The 23,493-nt window shown below is 34.2% G+C and overlaps 1 protein-coding gene across 4 annotated transcripts in view; it reads right to left on the bottom strand.

Moving 5' to 3' along the window:
• The window catches only part of HMG20A (high mobility group 20A), a 79,355-nt gene that overhangs the window by 54,366 nt on the left and 1,496 nt on the right, over positions 1 to 23,493 (bottom strand). The window lies entirely within an intron of this gene.

The following is a 23,493-nucleotide window of genomic DNA, read 5'->3' as shown; positions in this document are numbered from 1 at the left end:
TAAGTGATTTACTATGTATATCATAATTTAAAAAACTCGAAAGAAAAGGAAGAAGTATTGGTTTACATAAGAATTCCATAAATGGAAGGTTCCACAAAGATCACTGAATCCATCTACATGTCCAGGTCTCAGCCCCCAATCTGAATATCTCTTTTGGGGATATCACTCCCATTGCTGAGTAGCTCTGACCATTATGAGGTATTTCTTCCATCCTTAGGTTCTCATTCTACTTTTTTGGGGGAATATCTATATGTAGGCTCCCTCTTCTAAATATTATCCCCTCAGTTATCCTAAGACTTATCTGATGACTACTGAGATTCCTTTCAGCTCGCTCTAAAAATTCTAGACTTCTCCACACCTGTTGAGCTTCAGTTATGCTAAAGTTATGCTTCAATCTGGGTAGATTGCCAGCTTGTAGATTTTTACTCAAAATATGAATTTTAAATGTATGTCAATATTTATAGTATGTAGATCACACTTGTATGCTCAAGAGAGCAGGAAAGGATACCTCTCAATGCATAACAAATTACAATATCAAACTCCCTCAGAAAGATACCTGGCTCACTTGTATTTGGAGAACACTTACTAAATGTTTAGACTAGAAAAGAAATGTATTTCTTAGACAGAAAGTTAAGTCAATGGTGCTTATTTTGACCTGGACATTGGGAATAAAGATGGATATGTGGAAAGCACTGGTTATACCTCAAGCAATGAATCATAATGTGCTTCATGAACAAACACAAAAGCATTTCCTTAACCTCAAAGAGCCTAATGAGTTTAGGAGATAAATGTAAACACAAGAATGAGATTTTTCTTACATTCAAGATGAGGTATGTTCTAGTAGTACTCAGGCTTTCCATTTAAAAAGCCAAACACTTAACGGTTTGTCTATAGCATTATTTATGACTGTCCTTTTACTGCTGCAACCTTATATTCTTACTGTTTTGTCCTTTATTGTACAGGCTAGAATAAGAATTAAGACAGACTCAAGATTATTTACAGATAGATTATCTGTAATATGCAAAAATATATTCATTTCATGACTCGGGGGCAGTCTTGAGGCAGAATATAAAGTGAGAATGAAAAGGAAAATTTACTACTACTAATGCTTTATTACAATCTAAGAATTTTTTTGCATGGCTGTGCTTTCCAAGAGAAAAGGTACCATGAAATTTATGGCATTATGGAGTTGACATAGAAGCATGGAGATTAAATGCCTGAAGACAGTGAGCTCATCCATCAGACTGAACCAGGGCAACACTATATGCAACTAAAGATTCTCATCAGCAATAATGAACTGAAGGCTTATGCTGTACACTGCTCAATGACACACCGATTTACAAAGAAAACTAAATATGGGAGGGTATCTGAGTTTAGCACTTCACATCAAACCATCAAATTTTTCTCAACTCCTCCAAAGCTACTGGCCTTCTCTTTTCATTCATCTAACACTTGGCACTTAAAACTCTACTATCAGGAATCTTATCACTTTGTGCTGTAATTTCTTTATGTAAGTATCTGTCTTCTTCATGGATGACACCATGCTCTGGATATCTTTCCAGTTTCTTCAAGTACTTTAGTTCTCTATCATTTTAACTTCTTTTGCAAGAGTCACTATTTCTTTACCTTCAGATATATATTCTGCTCCTAAAAAAAAAAAACAATAAAACCCTCCATTAATTTCTATCTTCTCTACCAGCAACTGCCCGTTCACTTACCTTTTATTTATAAACTAAGCTTCCTGAAGGATGATATTCTAGTCACTGCTGCTACCCACTCAGTCCGAAACTTATGGTAATCTGGTTTCTATTCTTAACTCACACTACCGACCAGTCTCAGATACCAGTAATCTCTGAACTGCTGATTTTAATGGACACTTAAAAAAAATTTTTTTTAAAGAAGTTTTTATTGAAGAAATGATTTAATTAACCCCTCCCCCGCCTCCTCCCACCCCTACTCTCTGGTAACCACTAGTCTATTGTCCATGATCATGAGTCTGTTTCTTTGTCCTGTTCATTTGTTCCTTTTAAGTTTATATCCCATGTATATGTGATATCATGTGATTTTCAACTTTTTATGTCTGGCTTAATTCACTTAGCATTATTATCTCAAGGTCCATCTATGTTGTTGCAAATGACACTATTTCATCTCTTCTTATGGCTGAATAATATTCCATTGTATATATGTACCACAGCTTCTTTATCCAATCATCTATTGTAGGACACTTCGGTTGCTTCCATGTCCTGGCCACTGTATTGGTGTGCAAATATATTTTTGGATATGAGTTTGCAAGTCTTTGGGGTAAATACCCAAGAGAGGGATTGCTGGATCATATGGTACACCAATTCTTAGTTTTTTGAGGAATCTCCATAACTGTTTTCCACAGTGGCTGTACCAACTTGTAGTCCCACCAGCAGTGTATGAGGGTTCCTTTTCCCCTACATCCTGTCAAACATTTGTTATGACTTGTCCTGTTGATTATAGCTATTTTAACAGGTGGGAGATTTTATTTCGTAGTGGTTTTTATTTGCATTTCCCTAATAGCTAGTGATGTTGAACATCTTTTCATATATTTGTTGGCCTTTTGTATGTCCTCTAGGGAGTACTGTCTGTTCAGGTCCTCTGCCCATTTTTTGACTGGGTAATTGTTATTTTTGTTATTGAGTTGTATGAGTTCTTTGTATATTTTGGATATTAAGGCCTTTTCGGAGGCGTTGCTTGCAAATATATTTGCCCATTTGGAAGGTTGTCTTTTTCACCTTATTTACAGTTTCTTTTGCTGAGCAGATGATTTTTAGTTTGATGTAGTCCCATTCATTTATTTTTGCTTTTACTTCCCTTGTATTTGAGGTCAAATCCATAAAATCCTCTTTAAGTCCAAGGTCCTTGAATTTAGTTCCTGTGTTTTCTTCTATGCATTTTATTGTTTCAGGTCTTTTATTCAGATCCCTAATCCATTTTGAGTTAATTTTGGTGTGTGGTGATAGGCAACAGTCTAGTTTCATTCTTTTGCAGGTGGCTTTCCAGTTCTCCCAGCACCCTTTATTGAAAAGGCTTTCCTTTCTCCATTGTCTGTTTTTGGCTTTTTTTCCGAAAACTATTTGCCCATATAAATATGGGTTTACTTCTGGACTCTTGATTCTGTTCCACTGGCCCGTGTATCTGTTTTGCTGCCAATACCATGCCATTTTGATTACTGTCGCTTTGTAGTATAATTTGAAGTCAGGGAGAGAGATGTCTCCAGCCTACTCTCTTTTCTCAGGATGGCTTTGGTGATTCAGGGTCTTTTGTACTTCCATGCAAATCAGATGATTTTTTTGTTCCATTTCTTTAAAAAATGCTGATGGGATTTTGATGAGGACCGCGTTAAATCTGTATAATGCTTTAGGTAATAAGGTCATTTTAACTATGTTGGTTCTTCCAATCCAAGAACATGGAATACCTCTCCATTTCTTTGTATCTTCTTCAATTTCTTTTAATAGGGTCTTGTAGTTTTCATTATATAATTCATTCATGTTTTGTTAGATTTATTCCTACGTATTTTATTCTTTTGGTTGCAACTGAAAAAGGAATTATTTTTTCTACTTCTTTTTCTGACTCTTCATTATTATAGTATAAGAATGCTATGGATTTTTGAATGTTGATTTTGTATCCAGAGACTTTACTGTATTTGCTTATTGTTTCTAGTAGTGTTCTTGTGGAGTCTTTAGGGTTTTCTATATAGAGAATCATGTCATCTGCAAATAGTGACAGTTTGACACCTTCGTTTCCTATTTGGATGCCTTTTATATCTTTCTCTTGCCTGACTGCACTTGCTAGGACCTCCAATCTTATATTGAATAATAGTGGCGATGGCTGTATCTTGTTCCTGATCTTAGAAGGAAGGTTTTTTAGTTTTTCACCATTAAGTATAATGTTGACTGAGGGCTTTTCATATATGGCCTTTATTATATTAAGGTACTTTCAATGGACACTTCTTAATTTTCATCTTGTTTGGTTGCTAACTCTTCAAACTCTTCTTCCACTGCTTCCTGTATACCACCCATTCCCCACTGCCTCTACCTCTTTAGCCATTCTTTCAAACTTAGGCCTTCTTCTTTCTATATATGTTTTCCTAATAATCTCAGCCCCAAAATTTCAACAACCACTTATATCAGCAACATCAAAAACCAAATCTTTTAAATTCCAAGCCTGTATCTCAAATGGCAAAGAAAATATGTTCCATGATATGCCATCGGCAACTCACACTTAATACGTGTACAGTTGAATCCACATTGTTTTCCTCGAGATCTGTTTCATCTCCCATGTTCTCTATGTCAGCTGAGGGTACTGTACTCTTACTCAAGCTAAAAGCTTGGGAGTCCTTTTCAGGATTTCCGGTGCCCTTCCCACCACATTCAATCCCTTAACAAACCCAGCTGATTCTGCCTTTTCTATGTTTCCTGTTATTACTGTCTCAGTTAAAGCTTTTATTTTTCTTGGCCTGAGTACTCTAACAGCCTCCTACTTGTCCTTCCTGCCTCCAATTGGTTTCCACATAGCTGCCAGTGATCATTCGAAAGTATGAATCTAATTATGTATGGCACTCCTTGTTTAAAATCATTCAAGAGGTTATCCATTGTCTTCAGGTGACTTTTCCTTTTCCTTTTGAAAATTCTGTTTGAAAGTATAAAAGTTATGCTTGTTCTGAATGCTTACAGTTAGACTGTTTTAAAATAAGGACACATTATTTTGTCATTAGAACAAACAGTGAAACTCAGCCCCATAATAGAGAATGACTACTTTCAAGCCAGTTTTGGTATCAGGAGAATCTTGACACAATTAAAAAGTTAAAAACAATATATTAAAAACAACTAAATCTTTTCTACATTCAATTCATATATTGGTACCCTCTATGTTCTCACATGAAACATCTTATAAATTTACCTCTTTAGATAGTAAGATTCAGCTAGCTTGCTAATAAGACTGTTTTTACAGAGCTGATAATTATTGAGTAAAAAATTGCAGCCCTGACTTTCTCTGTTTAAGTAAAGAAAAGGATAATAAACTATAATACTAGCTATGTCCAGGAAATAAACATAATTACTAAGAAAAAGATAAATAAAGTAAATGAGTATAAGATTAGTGCTTAATATACATAAATACTTATGATAAGAGTTTACTTTTAATTTTCAAACTAGGAAGATCATTTTTGATAGTATCCTATTTAAGTACATGGTTTAAGTCTTCAAATTAACAGGTTATCAGATAGAGTAATTTTTAGTCTCTCCCATAATCCTTTTAATTACAGTATTTATTTTCTTTCCAGAAATACATTTCTGTTGCAAACAACTCCAAAACCTCTTGAGAGTGAATGTCATCAGGTATTATTATACATGCATTACAAAGTAAGGATTGGAGAAACTGTTATACCAACTGAGACCCTTGATACCAGTTAAATTTCAATCTGTCTTCAAGGCTCCCAAAACATGACAGTACTATTGTAGTAAAGTAGGATGCAAGTAGAAATTAATCCTATGCACTGGGGTTATTTTATTGCATGGCAGACGTTATGCTAAAAACAAAAATCAAGTTGCAGTTTCTAGGGTGATAAGACTTTACTTATCTAAATAAACATTAAACTCTTTGCATAAATAAAACTGCCGATGGTGACTCAGACATAGAAGAGAAAAACTGAACACCACATCTCATCTCTTCTACTCTTTATCAATGATACTGCTGTTAGACAAAACTGCTCAACAAATAAGACACATAATTACTAAAGGCTGAAAGCTAGAAAGATATAGTTGACTAAAGTCATTCTTGGTACAGTAAATGAATCTATACACTATACTCAGTAGCATGTATTGTTAGAGAAAGATTTTAATTAAACACCAGAGAGAAGAAATCTGCCAGTTAGAATTTTGAAAGTGGTTTGTTTTTCTAGGAAATAAATGTCTAACAGCTGACATCGTCTTTCTGGCAAAATAAAGATGCTCTTTCCCCTTTTTAGAAAGAAACATAAAACTACTCCATTGCGTTTATTTAACATAGTTCCTAAATTGGCAATTAGCTTGAGAAGACTTTTCACATATGGCAGAGTTTCCTGTACTTAAATCTCCCCACCCCCTCTATTACCATAATGTACCATATTTGTGTATTTCTATAGTACTACAGAAAGAACTTATATATTCCTCCTATTCTTTTACTAGCTCTAGAGTCAGTGATGCACATTTAAGAAATCTGAAGAAAAAGCCTGCAACAGCAACCATAGGATTATGAAATTCAGAAACATATTTAGTCAGATCTAGGAACCGACATTTACAAACTCTTATGCACTCCCAATTTCACTGACATGAGAACAGCTCTAAACATCTGGCAAATCTGCAGATGTCAATAAATAGATGAAACTTTAAAAGTCATTTCACTTAGAATTAATTTTACTAAAGGTAAAATAAATAATAATGATAATGATAATAATGAAGTCAGAAACTTGACTTTTTCTAAGCATTCAAAATTCTCATTTTTCTTGTCTATTTCCCTTCCCCAAGATGGCCCTAAACTTGCTAAAAAACTTGCTAACAGGCATAATAAACATTCAGCATGTTTCTTCAGTTTATGGGAGTCTAGTATGGTATCTAGACTTTAAAAATGAATAATACCTCATTTACTATAAGAAATATGAAAAATCCCTAAAACATTTCCTCTTGAAATTAAATTTATCTGGTCTAAAACTGGTATTCAAGGGGCATTTTCCCTGAGTTTTGAGAAATGTTAGTAGCTTGAAAGCTGTATCAAGTTGTTGGACTTATAATTTTCTATCATACAATTAAACATCTTATTTTACTGAAACTAGCTTAAAACAATTAAAAATTTAATTAAAAACTAAGTTTAAAATGAAGAAAGGAAACACAAGCTATGAAAATGAGTATTTTGTAATATCAAATCATAATTGGTCTGTATCTTATAAAACATACATGAAGACATTAGTATTGTGAAATGTGGTCAGTTTTGCCTTGTAATTAAAAGGCATGTCATATACCTACTGTGGTAGCACTATGGTATACTTATCAAACAATACCGTTAATCTCAGTAGTTAAGCAAATGCAATTTGACTACCTTTCCTCTGTAGGGCATAATGTTTTTTTTTTAAAAATGAAGTTCTAGAAAAGAAGACAAGTTGCTTAGCCAAGACTGTCACTGAGAACACTGCTTCTAGTTTTCAAGAGCTCCAATCTAAGAAATGTGGGCAGGTATATTCCTCTCAGGGGCTTCAATAAAACCTGGCCACAAGTGCCAGGTTAGCTTAGCACATAAAATATACATCACTGAGAAGGCTGTCTGATAAGTGAAAACAGTCTCCAGGCATTACGATGATTATGTGGTGTCTTTCTGAGAAAGCAATTTTGAAGATATAAAAAACTAAATCAGAGGAAACAAATAATCTCTTCATGCTTCTAAAGTACAGGGCACACCTATGAAACAGTTCCAGACCTATAGTTTACCTAAGGGGGCATGCTAATGTGGCAGCCTGAACTTGCCTGGCCATTTCCTGCTTGAACAAGTTCATTCCTGACTGCCCCTGCCCCCAGGACTCTGTGGCTAATATTGGTTTTCTCATAGCTTGCTAACCAATCAATGTTCTTCCTTATATCTATGGCTGTGTAGGAATGACAAGACTATATAAAACTGCCCATTATGTTACAATCGGGGCTCAGCCTTTGTATAAGAATCTGCTGAGCTAGTGCCCGCGTCAATAAACGCTGCTTCCTGCTTATAGCCTAGGTGTCCCGTCTCTCCAATTAAGAATCTTGCAATACTCTTTTTCTTACTCATTATTTATTTACTAAACATATAATATGTACCAGCCTTTATATGGTGAAGACACCAGGACTACAATGGTGAACAAACAGTTTTTGCTGTCATGAAAATTACGGTTTGAACTGAATGACATCAGGCAAATGTACCAGAAACAAAATTTTAAATTGTGAAAAATTGCTATGAAGGGAAATAGGACATTATAGAATAAGAGTGGGAAATGTCGTTTAGACAGGGAAACTCTCTGAAGTAAAGTGAGGAATTAGTTTATGAGGCCTTGAGGTTAAAAAAAAAACTTGGTACTTTGAAGAAAGTGAAAGGAGGCTAGAGCAGGCTGGAGAAAAATGATCAGGATAGCAGAACAGCAAAGAGAGGTTGGCAGGAACCAAATCCTTCAGAGATGTAGGGCTATGTTAAAGATTTAGGTTTTTTCCAAAGTGTGTAAGAGCCAACTTTTGAAGAATTTTAAGGAGGGTCATGCTATATTTATGCATTTTTAAAGGACCATTCGAACTTCTGTGTAAAAATGGAGTGATGAGTACTAAAAAGATTTAGAAAGACCAGTTGGGAAGCTACTGTAATAGTCTATCACACCATGATGGTGACTTAAAATTGACTATTGGGAGTAGAAATGCAGTACAGAGGGTGGTTTCAAGATATATTTAGGAGGGAGAATCAATATAATTTTGTAGTGGTCTAGGTGGAGGAGTATATGTTTGTGTATACGTGTGTGTGGTAGTGAGAAGTCTCAAGAATGATCCCAAGATTTCTGATGGAGAGATTAGTACAGTCATCCCTTGGCATTCATAGGTAATTGCTTCCAGGACCCCACATTGGATATCAAAATCCGCAAATGCTCAAGTCCATTACATAAAATAGTGTATTATTTGCATACAGCCTATGCAATCCTCCCGCATACTTTAAATGCTCTCTAGATTACTTAAAAACCTAATACAATGTAAATGACCTGTAAATAGTTGTTATATCATATTGTTTAGGGGTCACGTTTCTGGAATTTTTTTTCTGATGTTTTTCTATCCAAGATTGATTGAATCTTTGGATGTGGATTCTGTAGATACAAAAGGCTGAATGAGGGGTGACTGTAGATATTTACAGAGATAAGATTTATAGAGATGAGGAAGACTGGAGATGTAGAATTATGAGAAAGATCAAGATTTTAAGATTGAACATGTTCATTGTAAGACACCTCTGAGATAAATGTCAAGTTGGGAGCTGGATACCAGCACCTAGAGCTCAGAAGAGAAGTATGGGCTGGAGAAAGAAATTTAAGAGTTTCAGCACATATGGTAGCTGGTATCTTAAGTCATGAATGTAAGAGATAATCTGGGGAGAGATGAGAGAATAAGAAAAGAGTTAGGATTGAGTCCTGAGGAAATCAGCAATTACAAGATCAACAGAGGAGTTTGCAGAGGCATCCCAGAAGACATGGCCAGAGATAGGCAGAAAACTAGGAGTGGTGTCAAAGAGCATTTCAAGAAAAAAAGAAACTTAAATGTTGCTGAGATTAAATAAAACGAGACTGTGAAAGATGTCTATTTGTTTTCAAAACATGGAAGTTATTAGTGCTCTAGCAAGAGCCCTTTTGGAGTAGCAGCGGTTGAAGCATACAATCTATGTGGTTTGTGTGTGTGGGATGTCTAAAAAATTACATAGTCTTTAAAGTCATTTGGGAAGTAAGGGGGAGGTGAAGTAAATTTAATTGTATTAGAAAAAAATTATACAAATTATAAGTGTATACCTTGTGAAGGGTGTGACTTTTCACAAAATATATACATTTGTGTCACCTGCCGCCTTATCGGGAACTAGAATATTACTACAAGCCAGAAATCTCCCATCTTGTGTCCTACCCCCATTCATTATTCCCATAAAAGTAACCAGTGTGACTTCTAATACCATGAGTGTACTTTGCTTGTTTTTGAACTTCCTTCATATACCATGTACTCATTTATGTCTAGCTACTTTTGCTGAGTGTTATACTTGATGATCATCCATGTTGTGACAAGAATCATTTATTTATTTACTTTGATGGACATTTAGGCTATTAAAAATGTTACCATGAATACTCTTGGTCGTTCTTGTCTTTTGGTGAATATATGTAAAAATTTTGTTGAGTATATACCTAGAAACAGTGAAGGTGTATCTATATGTTCAACATTAGAATATACAGCCACAACTGCACATGGAACATTTTCCAGGATAGATGACATAACAAATCTCAATAAATTTAAGAAGACTGAAATCATATCATATGTCTTCTCCAACTACAATGGTATGGAACTAGAAATCAACTACAAGAAAAAAAAAAAGGAGAATACACAAACACATGGAAGCTAAATAACATGTTACTAAACAATGAATGGGTTAACAATGAGATCAAAGGAGAAATCAAAAGATACCTTGAGACAAATAAAAATAAAAACATGACAACTCAAAATCTATGGGACACAGTGAAAGCAGTCCTAATAGGAAAATTCATAGCAATACAGGCCAACTTCAAGAAACAAGAAGAATCTCAAATAAACAATCTAACTTTACACTTAAAAGAACTAAAAATGAACATCAAACAAAATTCAAAGTGAGAAGGAAGGAAATTACATAGACCAGAGAGGAAAAAATAGAGCCTAGAAAAATACAAAAAAATAATCCCCCCCAAAACCAAGAGCTAATTCTTTGATAAAATAAAACTGATAAAACTTTAACTAGATTCCCCAACCCCCCTCAAAAGAGAGAGAGAGAGAGAGAGAGAGAGAGAGAGAGAGAGAGAGAGAGAGAGAGAAAAGACCCAAATAAATCAGAAATAAAAGAGAACTATGGACTCTACAGCAATACAAAAGATTATAAGAAACTACTATGAACAATTATACGCCAACAAACTGGGCAATCTGAAAGAAATGGATACAATCCTAGAAACAATCTCCCAAGACTAAGTCAAGAAGAAACAGAAAATCTGAACCGACCTATTACTACCAACAAAATTGTGTCAGTAATCAAAAACCTCTCAAAAGACAAAAAGGCTGGAGTGAATGGCTTTACATATGAACTTAACCAAACATTCCAAGAAGAATCAACACCTATTCTTCTCAAACTATTACAAAAAAATTCAAGAAAAGGGAAGGCTCCCTAATCCTTTATGAGGCCAACACGACCCTGCTTTCGAAACTGGACAAAGACATTACAAAAAAGGAAAACTACAGGCCAATATCCCTGATGATCATTAATGTAAAAATCCTGAACAAAATACTAGCAAACCAAATTTAATAATACGTGAAAAGAGCATACACCATGAGCAAGTTGAATTTCTTCCTGGGACACAAGGTTGGTTCAATATCTGCAAATCAATCAATGTGATTGAAAAAACCCAGCATTCATTTATGATTAAAAAAAAAAAAAACTCAGCAAAATGGGAATAGAGGGAACATACCTCAACATAATAAAGGCCATATATGCCAAACCTACGACTAACATCATAGTCAGTGCTGAAAAGCTAAAAGTGTTTTCCTTACGATCAATAACAAGACAAGGATATCCACTTTCACCAGTTCTATTCAACATAGTATTGGAAGTGCTAGCTACAGCAATTAGACAAGAAAGAAATAAAAGGCATCCAAATTGGAAAGGAAGAAGTAAAACTGTCATTATTTGCAGATGACATCATACTATATGCAGGAAACCCTAAAGATTCCACCAAAAACTGTTAGAATAAATGAATTCAGCAGAGTAGCAGGATAAAAAATTAATATTAAGAGGTTGGCTGGATTTTTATACACCAATGATGAACTTTCAGAAAGACAAATTAAGAAAACAATCTCATTTACAACTGCATCAAAAACAATGAAATGCCTAGGAATTTAATCAAGGAAGTAAAATACCTGTTCTTTGAAAATTATAAGTCATCGAAAGAAGAAATTGAAGATACAATAAATAGTAGCATATACTGTGCTCATCAGTAGAGAGAATTATCATTAAAATGGCCACACTATCCAAAGCAACCTATACATTCAATGCAATCTCAAAATACCAATGGCATTAGTCACAGAACTAGAACAAATAATCCTAAAGTTTATATGGAACCACAAAAGACCCCAAATAGCTATGGCAACCTTAGGAACAAAGTTGGTTAGGCTACCTGATATCAAAATGTACTACAAGGCTATAGTAATCAAAACAGGATGGTACTGGCAGAAAAACAGACACATAGATCAACAGAACAGAAGAGAGAGCCCAGAAATAAATCCATGCCTCTATGGTCAATTAAACTATGTCAAGGGTGGCAAGAATATACAATGAGGTAAAGACAGTCTCTTCAACAAATAGTGTTGGGAACACTGGACAGGTACATGCAAAAAAATGAAATTGGGCCACCTTCTTACACTATATATGAGAATAAACTCAAAATAGATTGAAGACCTGAAACCATAAAAGTTCTAGAAGAAAACATAGGCAGTAAATGCTCTGAGATTGTTATTAATTTTTTCTGATATTTCTCCTTGGACAAAGGAAACAACAACAACAACAACAAAGAACAAATGGGACTACAACAAATTAAAAGTTTTTGCACAACAAAGGAAACCATCGATAAAACAAAAAGACAACCTCCTGAATGGGAGATCATACATTTGACAAGGGGTTAATATCCAGAAACTCTACAGAACTCATGCGACTCAACAATAAAAAAATAAATCCAATTAAAAAAATGGGCAGAGGACCTGAACAGACATTTTTTTCCAAAGAGGACATACAAGTGGCCAACAGACATACAAAAAGATGCTCAACATTATTAATTACCAGAGAAGTGCAAATTAAAACCACAATGAGATATCACTTCACAACCATCAGAATGGCTATCATCAATAAATCAAAAAACAACAAGCATTGGCGAGGATGTGGAGCAAAGGGAATCCTCGTACACTATTGGTGAGACTGCAAGTTGGTACAGCCACATGGAAAACAGTTTGGAGGTTCCTAAAAAAGTTAAAAATAAAACTATCTTTTGACCCAGCAATTGCAAACTAATTGGTAAATATTTATGTGCACCTATATTCAGTGCAACACACTATTCACAATAGCCAAGATATGGAAGCAAAATAAGTGCCCAACAATAGACAACTGCACAAAGAAATTATGGTACATTTATACAATGGAATATTACTCAACCATAAAATCTTACCATCTGCAATGACATGGATGGACCTAGAGGGTACTATGCTGAGTGAAATAAGTCAGAGAAAGATAAATGCCAAAAGATTTCACTTATATGAGGAATCTAAGGGACAAAAGGAATAAACTAAAAAAACAAAAAAACAAAAAAACAGACTCACAGATACAGAGAACAAACTGGTGATTGCCAGTGGGGAGGGTGGTTGGGTTAGGGTTAGGTGAAAAAGATAAAGGAATGAAGTACAAATTAGTAATTATAAAAAAGTTCACAGAGACAAAGAGTACAGCATAGGGAATAATCAATATTATTGTAAAGTTAATGTGTAAAAAACAGATGGGTGTTATGTTATAGTAATCAGATCACTTCATAAATTACATAGATGTATAATCACTGTACTATATACCTGAAACTAATAAAATTAAAAATATACAGCCATACTGATGTCCAAAATGATTGTAATGATTTACACACCAACCAGTAGCATGTAAGTTTCAACTCTCACATCGATACCTGATAGTGTCAGTCTAAAAATTTTAGCCATTTCATAGGGTATGTAGTGGTATCTCACTACATTTATCTGATGATTATTGATCATTGAATGCATATTGGCCTTTGGATAGTTTTGTGGAGCACTTTTTTTTTTTTGAAAATTTGATTGTCTTTTTCCCCTATTTTTAGGAGTACTACAAGTCCTTTATGGAATACATGAATTACAAATATGCACTTCACTCTGAGACTTGTCTTTTCACTCTCATTATGGTATCTTTGATGAACCTAATTTCTTAATTTTAATGAAGTCTAATTTATCATTCTTTTCTTTTTAGAACTTTTCCTACACCTAGATTAAGATATTTTCAAGTTTTTCTCTAAAGCATTTTCTTTGACATTTAGATAATCCAACTGGAATTGATTTTTGTCGTGAGGTAGAAATCAAGATTCATTTTTTTTCTCCCCACATAACCCAGCAGCATTAAACATTTGTAAGAACTCACCAATAAAGTCATCTAGGCATTGTTTCCTTTGTAAACCAATTTAAATATTCAGATATTCTATTGCTTCATGTGCTAATTTTGGTAAAGCGTGTTTAACAATGTCCATTTCATGGAAAACTTCAAATTTGTTTAATAGGTTGTTCATATCTTATGAGTTTAACAGAAACTGTAGAGAAAGGTCCTCTTTTCATTCCTAATACTGGTAATTTGTTTTTTCCTGATTAGTATTTTTAGAGGGCTATGCATTTTACTCATCTTTTCAAAAACAAAATTTGGCTTAGATAATTTTAATATCAACGAAGCCAAATTTTTTCATTTAATTCATTTCTGCTTTTTATAATTTCTTTCAACTTTAGGTTTAATTTGCTGTTCTCCTAATTTCTTTAGATGGGATATTTAGATCACTGATTTTTGACTATTTTCTTTTCTAGTACATGCATTTTAGGCTATACATTTCCCATCAAGTATAACTTTAGCTGATTAGCATGTATTTTGATATACTGTGTCTTCATTATTGTTACAAGTGTGTTCTAATTTCCATTGGGCTTTCTTTTTTGATCCAACGGGGCTTTTCAAAAATGTATTTGGGGGTGGAGTTTGTTAGTTACTGTTTTTATAATCTATTTTGTACTTAGTCCTACTGTAGTCAGATGATATACCTGGACGAAATTTGTGGACTTGCTTTATGGCCCATCGTACACTCTTTCTGGTAAAAGTTCAATGTGACCTTGACAAATAGTTTTTGAAGCTACATTACTTGAAACAAATTTACAGTTCTACTTTTCTGGTAGAATGATCTTTTTATAATTGTAAAATGTTTTTCCTTATTTCTAGTCATTCTTCTTGAATTCAAGTCTATTATGAATTGACATTAATATAGAACATCCCTAATTTCTTTTGGTTGGTGTTTGCAAGATATATATTTTTCCTTCTTCTTGGTCCTTATAATTTGTGGTATGTCTCTCATAAGCAGTATAAATTGGATTTAAAAAATCATTGGAATAAAAAAATTAATGACAATTATTGTTTTACTTGGCTTTTGATAAGATTTCTTTTCTACCTAAATTATTGTTGTCTCTTTCACCTGTTATGTCCTTTTCTTTCCTTCTTTTGGATTAACCTATTAATTTTTCATTGTTTGTCTCCTAGTTATACATTCACTTACTGTTCTTTTAATAGTTATACAAGTTATTAGAATTTATAATTCTGCTACTTCCCAGAAGATGCTATGACCCTTAGTATATTTTATCTCCACATACAACTCCACCTTTTATCATACATTTTAAAATGACGTGTACTTATAACCCCAAAAAGCATTATTATTTTGTACAGTCAATATTTAGTTGTATTTTGTTTATCCTATTTATTGCTCTTCACTCCTTCCTTGAACTTTCAAGTTTCCAACTAGAATGATTTTTCTTCTGCTTAAAAAAATCACTTTTTTTTTTTTTTAAAAAAAGTGAGGGTCTTCGTGCAATGAATTGTCTTATTTTTCTGGAAATCCCTTTATGGCCCATGTACTTTAGAACAATGTTTTTGTTGGAGACAGAATTCTAGATTGGCAGTTATTTTAAGTTCTTTAAAGATTGCATTTTATTGTTTTTTGGTCCTTGCTTTTTCTGTTGAAAAGTCAGATGTCAGTCTATCATTGTTCCTTGAATATGTCTTTTTTCCTCTGGCCACTTTTAGCAGTTTTACTATGAAATGCCTAAGTTTGGTATTTCTTGTATTCGCTTGGGGTTTTTCACACTTTTCAGATCCATGGTTTGATGGATTTCATCAGTTTTGGAAAACCCTGTCATTAGCTACATATACCCTAGTATTGCTACCTTGGCATCCATTTTGTTGGCCAAGTAGCCTTTGAGGGCCTTAAACTGACATGAGCCCCTCATCCAATGTGCATGCCTTATATATCAGCTCGCAGAATCACAAGTAAATGCAAGTTCCTAATATGACTTCCTCAAGATCTCTTGTGATAAAGTCTCTTAACCTCCCAAGGATTTCCCCTTATGTGCCTTTTAGACGAAAATCCCTTGGAGCTTACCCAAGCCTTATTTTTTTTGGTTTCAACTGACCAGTCCAGGTGAAGCCTGGGAATGCCAAGGCATTCCACCCATAAGTCCTAATAAAGGTGTGTGCCCCAGGTCCTACAGCTCTCTCTGCCTGCACCCTGCCTTGACCTTCCTGTGTGCCCTCTCAAGGCATCCATGTACTTCCTCCAAGACCTGTGAGAAATAAACCTATTTCAATTCCCTTATGGTCTTTTGCTGAACCGTAGCTTACCATCTGACACTCCAGGGTTCTAAGGTTAATTTAGCAAAGCCACGACACCTTATCTCCACAAATACTGCTTCTCTTAATTATTCCTTTTCCAGGATTCCAATTACACATATATTAGACTTTTTCATCATTTTCCCTATACTTCTGTAATACTTTTATATTGCTACTTAAAAAAATTACCACAAAACTATTGGCTTAAAGCAATACAAATTTATTTTCTTAAATCTGGATAAGTCTAAAATGGTTCCACAGAATTCTTTGTGGAGGCTCTAGGAAAGAATCCATTTCTTTGACTTTTCCAACTTATAGGAACTGCCTATATTCACTGGTTTATGGCTCCTTACTCTATCTTCGAAGCCAAGAAAGTAACTTTTTTCTCTGACCTGTTTCTGTCCTTAGTATCGTCTACCTGTATCTTTGACCTTCTTGTCTCCCACTTAAGACCCTGTGATTACATAGGATACATCTGGATTATCGAGGATAATCTCAAGATTCCTAATACAGTCACATCTGCAAAGTTTTTTTTTTGCTATGTAGAGTACTGAGTGTGCAGGTTCTAGGGATTAGGATATGGACAACTTTCAGGAACCATTATTCGGCCCTCTATATAATGTTCTTTTCATTATTTTTACCCTTTTTCCTCTCCATATTTCAATTTGTATATTTTCTAAGGCTCTTTCACTTCACTAATCATCCATTCTGCTGTATTAAATCCTCTGTAAAGGTTCTTAATTTCAATCACTGAATTTTTCAGTTTCTAGAACTTCAAAATATTTTAAAAATAGATTCTACTTCTCTAGTGAAAATTTCCATCTTGGCATCTATTTCCTTGAACATAGTAGTCACAATCAACATCTGATAACTCGTAACACCTGGATCATTTCTGTATCTGTTTCTATTGTCAATTTTCTCTTGATTTCACTGTTTTCATATGCCTGGTAATTTCTCTACTAGTATGGTAGATCTTGTACATGCGAAACTGTAGCTGCTTTGGATGGTACTATTTCCTCCACAGTGAAATCACCCTATCCTCTGGAATGCAGCAGCAAGACAGATCATCTTATTTCAATAAGAAACTGAGCTAATTTGAGTCTAGGTGGTAATTTTTGTAAGGCCCTCTCTGTACCTCTAGTTTGCCCCCACTTAAGGGTGTAGTCTTCTAAGGAATCCTCCTTAGGGGTCTGAGGTGTTTACAGGTCCTCTCCTCCTTGGATATTTTAATTTTCACTTCTCAACATCATGAGATGAATAAAAAATTCACCTGTTTTTCAGAGGTTTTCTACTTAGCTTCTCAGCCTTTGAGTCTGTGCAGCAAATACCCTGATGGCAAAGTAAGTTTAAAAAATCTTTTCTTGGTGTCTTCCTTCTCTTCCAGGATCTTGGCCCCGCAGTCTTAGGAAGATATAAATTTTGAGACTAAGAAAAAAGTGGAGTATCATTTCTTGTGAAGCAGGAATATAAGTTTCACTGGGCTTTGTTGAAAATTCAAATGCTTAAATATGAATATACATATATCCACATCATAATCTTTCAAGAATAATGTTTCTATCACAGCTTTCAAAAGATATGTATCTCCCACCCCCATCAAAGCAATCTTGGATACAAATATATATGACTTAAGTATAATTTACAGATAGACTATCTAATACATCAGGGTTCAACCTGGTCTTCAGTATCACTTCTTTTTCCTAACCTAGTAATTTGGTGTGTGGATCTTTATCACTGTTGTTTTAAAACACACGGAGAAATGATGTGTAAGGATACTATATTAAAACATAAAGAATTGTACATATAAATTATAAAACAACCACATAAATTGTTGTTTCTACTTAGTTCAGTCAATTTAGTAAAATGTACTGGGAAGCAGGAGGCCTATGTTCTAATGCCCACTGTGGCACTTATTTGGTGTATAATTCTGGGCCTTTTTGCCTTATCTATATATCGTGATTATATCTTGTTTAAAAGCCAGCAGTGGACCATGGCATCTCGTTTTACATTCCTGATATTAAATTTGTCTAGCGAGTATACTATACTTGAATAAAAATGAAAGAATCTTTTTGCTAATGCTCTGAATATCTTATTAACCTTGTTATCATGTTAAGACTTGAAGTTACTTTAAAAGTTATTTTGGGTCACTTACTTGCTCCTTCTATCATCAGATGAATCTCAATGTATACACTCAAAGGCAGGTAGCTTCCTACCACTGCCTTGCTCCGCCTACTTTGCTCCCATCATAGATTTTGGGACAGTATGTACCTTCTCATCAAGAAAGAAGAGAAAGGGCTTTGAAAATGTGGGCTTAAAGAAAAATCTCCTCTTTGTCAATATGCTACAGCCTCCTCAATAAAAAAACAAACAAAAAAAAAAACAAAAAAAAACCTCTGCTAACTGCTTTACTATGTGCACAGGTAAGTAAGTGCCTGATTGTCCAAGTTCTATTTCAGATTACTCTTCCAGTTTCCATTAGCCTCCAGTAAATTTTAGTAGTGATACTCAGGGGTCATGGAGTATGAGAGTGATCACTGGCCTGAGAGGCATTCAAATCCTTTCTCTATCACTTACTGGTTAGGTGACTTTGGGCACATGACCTAACCTCTCTAAACTTCAATTTTCTCATAAACAAAATAAAGTTAGTTAATACTTACAATACTGAATTATTAGAATTAAGTTAGTCAAATGGGAAATGGAATTATGGCTAAATGTAGTATGTGAACATCATTTACAAAATGAGAGCATCCCTGAATAAAAATAGTTTTTGAGCTGGTTCAAATTAGAGGCTGGTTTGATTTCTAGGGTCCTTAAAAATCCATATCCTTCCAGATTGCGGAGCCAATATAAAAGTTTTGAACTCCTTCATGCTCCAAGAAATGCCAGTGCTATGGTATAGAAATCCTTATATCAGAAGCAATAACCAATATGAAGAATAATCGTATGCCTATTCAATTAGCCCAAAATTTGCTGGTGAAACTGTGGTAAAAACAACACACTCATGTATTACTAGTGGCATAAAAAATTAGTACAAACTTTTAGGGAAATAATACAGTTTTTATACAGAGAACTGTAAAATGCCCATACTCTTTGAATCAATACCCCACTCATAAGATGTTATCCTAAGAAAGAATTCAAATAAGAAAAATAGTTATAGTTTTATTTAATAGTGCCTGGCACATAAAAGGTACTCAGGTATTTCTTCAAATGAATACCTTTGGTTGCATAAACTTCTCAAAATACTGCCCTTTGATCCTTCCCATTAAGATTTATCTATTTTCATCATCTGGGGGTAGTTTTAGAATCAAATTTTCTCTAGTCTCTTTTTTCCCATTTTTTTTTTTTAGTAACTTCATTGTTGATTGCTATCAGACTGCCTTATCTTATGATACTTTTGGCCTCTGAACTCAGTTGACTGTCACACAGCAACCAAGGTGACCACATACTATATCGTTGATCTAATCAAAAAGAAATCTGAAGCTTCCTTCAAGATCCTAAGACGTCTTTCTCCTTTGTCAACACCCCTTTATTCTAAACATTCACCTAACTGCCCTTCTTTAAGACAAGATACCCAGAAACCTTCATATCCATCTTCACCTGGTCCTCAATATACCTCTAGCCCTATACCTAGTAGCTTATATTTCCTTTCCTCTAGGATCTGAGGAAGAATTGCCAACTTCTTGCTTTCATATATCTGGCTTTCTTCTTCTAGCCTCATCCAAAATTTATCATTCTTTAGGTTTAAATCTCTCTATCCCTTCCTCTTTGAGATATAATTCATGTACCATAAAATTCACCTCTTTAGTGTACGATTTAGTGGTTTTCAGTATATTGTTATATCAGGTATTTTAGTAACAAGGTTGTGCAACCATCACAACAATCTATTGCCAGAACATTTTCATTACTCCCCCAAAAAACTTCACACCCATTAGCAGTCACGTCCCATCCTCAGTCCTTGGCAACCACTAATGTATTTTCTGTCTCTATGAATTTTTTAGACATCTTAAATAAATAACATCATGTAGTATATAGCCTTTTGTGGCTCCTTTCACTTTAGTGTAATATTTCCAAGGTTCATCCACATTATAGCATGTATCATTACATTCCTTTTTAAGGCTAAATAATATTCCATTGTATGGCTATAGTACATTTTATTTATTCATTCATCAATTGATGGACATTGGGTTTGTTTCTACTTTTTAGCTCTTATGAATAATCCTGCTATAAACATTCATGTAAGTTTTTGTGTGAACACATTTTCAATTCTCCTGGGTATACACACCTGGGAGTGAAACTGCAATTTAAGCATCTCTTGATATCCAAATCTATTCTGTTTCTGAGTTCAAATAGCCTGGGATATCTCTCACAATGCAAACAGCTCTATACTGGCCTTTCCATCCCACCTTCACTCAAAATACCTGCAGTTTTCAGAGTCTACATACATCAATTATAACTTCTTTCCAGTTAAATTGAGGGCAAGGATCAGCTCTCATAGTTCAGATTATATAGTAGGTATTTAACACACATTCATTGACTTACTGACACCGTAAGATGCCCACAAATGAGAAGATGATGACTTACTTACTCACTCTTTCCTTTGGCAGATATTCGAGTATTGTATGCTGTTCACTGTGCTTAATGGTGGGTATAAATATTAGATAAAACTTACTGATTAGTTTTATTTTATCCTGAGTGCTTGTTCAACTCCACCAATATTTACTACTTATGATGTGAATGGCATTGTGCCACGTATGACAGGAGGCACAAATAAGAATAAGACAATCTGAAGCTTTTTATGTAAGTACATATACTCTATATGCAATAAAAATAACAAGCAACAATAGAAGCAGCACTGGATGTTAGATACCATAAGAAAAGTACAAAACGGAGGTTCAATGAACAGAGCATATATGCTTGAGAGTGGAAAGAGAAGACAGACATCAGGAAATACTTTTTGAAGTTGAAGGTGATACTTAGGAAAGAGCCTCAAAGAAAGTGGCATTTGATAGACAGGAATTCCTAGGAAAAGAGAAAGTATTTCAGGCAGAGGATAGCTAGCATGAACAAAGACAGAAAAACTGCATACATACAGTACAGAAATTTTTTCAATACAGTATAGAATCTTTTTTCAGAGACCAATGCAGTTATTAAGCTGTGGAAAGGTAAGTAATGAGATATGGTCATAGTGTGAAGAATCTTGAATGGTCGCCTTAGCATTTAATAGGTTTAGAAGAATGGTTTGAAAGTCTTCCTATAACAATTCAAATTACTCTAGTAATTCTTTAATCTTTGCTTCAAATCTTTCTATTATGTATATTTTCTAAATTAGTTATCTCTCCTTCCCACAAGAAACAAGAAATAAAATCTTTACAACTAAGTGAGCAAGCTATAAGGGAAAGATAGAATTTCAATAATCCTGTACCTTATACCTTTTACTACTGTATCCTAAGACAGACATGTGGCCAAGTCCCAATAGCTAGACTAGCAGAAGCAAGACTGTGGGGAAAATAATAGTATTCATTAAGCTCCTAACAATAGGTACTGTGCCTGGTGATTTACATATAATATCCTTGATCCACCCAACAACCAGGTTTAGGTTTATGGTAACTAAGGCTCAGAGGTCAAGTAAATTGCTCAAGATTGCCAAGCTAGTAAGCTTAGTTAGCAAAATGTCAAGTTTTGAACGCAGGCCTGTCTGATGCTGTTATTTTCCCCACTGTCCACTTTTATTTCTTTTTACCATGAAAAAGAGTCTGGGACGGTAGAATCACGATGCATGTGTCAATGAAAAGGGATGAATATTTAACACATGGGCTTGTATGCTCTAGAAAAAAATTAGGCTGAAATATTCAAAAGTGGGTTTAGAATGGCTTAGAGATCAAGATCAAGAGAGACCAAGTTTACGGCTGCTTCTGGATCCAAACTGGACAATGATTACAATACCAAGGGAGGAAAATTATAATTTTAATTTGGAAACAATAGAATAAACTCCAAAAGACTATGAATATTTGTATTCATTGATATATTCCAAGTTCCTAGAACAGTGATTAGCACACAATAGGCATTCAATAAACTTTTGCTGAAATAATGAAAAGTCATGTAAGGGGTATTCTCATTTGAATAGTCTTGAAGGTTCTGAAACATAAAGACAGCAGAGTAGTAAGTTTAAAACCATTTAAATGGCTAGCATACTCTGTTTGACAGTCAACTTCATGACAAAAACTACTAAAACAACAAAGAGAAAGCGATAGCTGTAAAACAGTATCGAGATTTTATAAAAAAAATGGTAGACCAAAGAATGAAAAGACACTTTTGCATTATACATGGTATCTAGCATTTTGTGGTTAATCAAATTTTAGTGAGACGAAATTGAAAATTTTGATCTGTTTTAATATTTCAAACTGCTGTGAGCACTGTATCCAATGACAGCTTTTAGAAAAGAAAATGGTTATCTAATCTAAATACTCCACAAAATGTTTAAGTTCTTTATTATAGATGACGAATAATAGAAGCCTCTCTACAGGAACACTTAAAGAGAATAAAAACAGGTTCCATGGAGTTTCCCTCTATTTTTCACAAACTTGTCTAATATTTCTTTTTTGATTGCACCAATGAGTAACTGTCACTTATCACAAACCCATTTTCTCTCAGATATGTTCTTCAAGCTGTTCAAGTCTTTCAGCTGCAGAAACTTTTATTTTTCTCATTGCATTTCTTCCATGGAATAGCAATAGAAACCAATTTAATAAATTCCTTTGCTTTCCAAAAGGCAATATTACTATTTCTCAACCAATATTTTAACTGTTTCCTGTCTTTTCCATTTAGTTCCACAATCTTTACTTCAGTAATTCCTAGTACTATAGTTTAATTTTGTCAGAATATCGTATTTTCTTTTATGTTGCGCTATAAAGAAGACAGTGAACACCTCTTTAATCAATTCTTGCTTGAGGAAGTCTACATGTCCCTAATCTCATAACAGTATTTTGTCTCGCTTTTTCAACTACTGCAGAAATTTTGTAGTCTTTGAAAGATGAACTCATTGATTTTAGGGTCTTAGACAGCTCTTTTGTGTCTACAGAAGGTTAAAACATATATTTTCTCCCTTTACTGTAACATTTTTAAAATATATTTTTATTAAGCTCTGAACCAAATAATTTTTTAAAAGAACTAGAATTAAAATAATTGCAAATTATGATAGATTATGTAACAATTCCAAAGAAAAAAAGTAGGCTTTAGTCTCTTAAAAATCCTTTAAAG

This window comes from Rousettus aegyptiacus, unplaced genomic scaffold, assembly GCF_014176215.1.
Source record: "Rousettus aegyptiacus isolate mRouAeg1 unplaced genomic scaffold, mRouAeg1.p scaffold_m13_p_3, whole genome shotgun sequence".
Taxonomy (NCBI): domain Eukaryota; kingdom Metazoa; phylum Chordata; class Mammalia; order Chiroptera; family Pteropodidae; genus Rousettus; species Rousettus aegyptiacus.
Note: the sequence above shows the minus strand (reverse complement) of the source record. Positions and strands in the feature narration are given on the sequence as shown.